This window comes from Cervus canadensis, chromosome 10, assembly GCF_019320065.1.
Source record: "Cervus canadensis isolate Bull #8, Minnesota chromosome 10, ASM1932006v1, whole genome shotgun sequence".
Lineage (NCBI taxonomy): Eukaryota > Metazoa > Chordata > Mammalia > Artiodactyla > Cervidae > Cervus > Cervus canadensis.
In genome coordinates this window covers 25,719,279-25,721,271 of record NC_057395.1, presented here as the reverse complement: position 1 = coordinate 25,721,271, position 1,993 = coordinate 25,719,279, and the positions used below count along the sequence as shown (strand labels likewise).

The following is a 1,993-nucleotide window of genomic DNA, read 5'->3' as shown; positions in this document are numbered from 1 at the left end:
TCCAAGACTCCAGAACTGTGAGAAATAAATGCTTGTTGCTTAAGCCACCCACACTATCGTCTTCTGTTACAGCGGCCCTAACTGACTAAAACACGCTCGCAGTACACACAAATCACTAAATAAATGTTAGCTGTTACTGCTGTTGTTGTTGTCATTACTGCCACCACTACTACTGTTACTATTATATGAGGCCCTGAACAAGAAGGAACATGCTAGGGTACTTCTGAAAACACTGGACTTTAAAAGATACTCCTTCTGAAATGTTGGCTTGGGATCTTGAGATTAAGGGGGACTTCTTTACTCAACAAAATATCCAAGAAGAGGCATGTAAGTGCAAGATCTGGGAAGAAATAAATTAGCTTCTGAAAACACATTTGTCTTCAACTTGCAGGAAAGGAAAAGCATTTTGATGAGCTGGATTTGAGAGCTATCTCTGTTTTTGTTTTGTTTTAAATTACTGCAGCATTTGGTTGTTTTTCACTTAACACTTGTTGTGTTGATTTTAATCACATGCAACAGAATATTGTCAGAGTCCGAATTGAAAGTATTACTGAGGGACTTCCCTGGTGGTCCAGTGGCTAAGACTCTACACTCCTAGTGTAGAAGGCCCAGGTTCGATCCCTGGTCAGGGAACTAAATCACATGTGCTGCAAGTAATAGTTCCCATGCTGCAACTAAAGATCTCAGATTCCACAACTAAGACCCAGTGCAGCCAAATAAGTAAATACAGGCATATTTTTAAAAATAATAATAAATAAATAAAGCATTACTGAATCTATACCACATTGTAGTCACAGCTTCCTTTGAGTCCCTGTGAGGTATCTTACATTGAAATGAATGTCCAAATACGTATTTGCTTCCCTAGGCCCATAGTGTCAGGGAGCACTTTTGATATCAGTGTACTGGGGACTTTCAGAAGTTTTATATTATAATTTCACTCTATGCAAGGAGTTTTTTGATTTCCTGTGTTTTATTTTGTTAGCAAACTGATGAGTTAGGAATTATCAGCTACTGGCCTTCGGAAATTGGCTTATTTACTGCTCCATAATAAAGTGGCAGTCAGTTTTGTTCTATGGAAGCAGATGATGTAAAAGCAGTTTCAAGCTAGATGAAATTCACATGCTTCTCATTAAATGATTCCTATAAAAGTGCTAGCAAATAGGCTTCTTCCTAAATAGAAAACTATTATCTTACAGAACATTTTTCTAGTAATACATTAAGCATGATGATATTTGTACATGATAAATATTACAAGAGTTCAGAATTTAGTTCACTTCTTATGAAGAAACAATGTCAGAGTAAACCCACGATTTAAAAGACTTCTTTTAGTAGAGAAGTTTCAAAGAATTCACTGCACATTTTTTTTTTTTTTGGTAAATTGTACTGATATATTACCTACATACAGAAAAGTGGACCAATCATAAGTGCACAGCCTGATGAATTTTCACCAAGTGTATAAACCTGTGTAGCGAGTAACTTTATCAAGAAGCAGAATGTGACCAGCACCCCAGAACCCTGCCCCCCGTGCCCACTACCCTTCCCCACACACCACATAACTATGATCCTGATTTATAAGGCCACAGACTAGTTTATCTTTAGAAAATGTTTTTGTATTTTAATATAAACACCTTACTGTTTTAGAAATGGGATCATAGAGTATGGATTCTCTTGCACCGGGCTTTTGTCTAACATGAGAGATTCACACATACGGTCGCACGTAATTGTAGTTTGTTCCTGTCATGGCTGTGTAGTATCCCCTTTTATAAGTACGCCAGGATTTACTCAGCCATTCTACCAGAGATTGACACTTTGTTTCCAGTTTGAGGCTTCTGTGAGTAGTGCTGCCATGAGGATTCTAGTACTTGTATATACCCTTCTATTGGGCTACACAACTAGGAACTGAGTTGTTGGGCCTTAGAGTAGAGAGTATACGTGTGTTTAGCTTTACTAGATACTTTCTGTTTTCCAAAGTGGTTGTACTAGTCTACACTCC

At 37.7% G+C, this 1,993-nt stretch overlaps 1 non-coding gene across 1 annotated transcript; it reads left to right on the top strand.

Annotated features, from left to right (window-relative positions):
• Window positions 1–560: 560 nt before the first annotated feature.
• TRNAR-CCU lies at window positions 561–633 on the top strand. Its single transcript has one exon. It is a non-coding gene; the product is annotated as a tRNA-Arg (tRNA).
• Window positions 634–1,993: the final 1,360 nt, after the last annotated feature.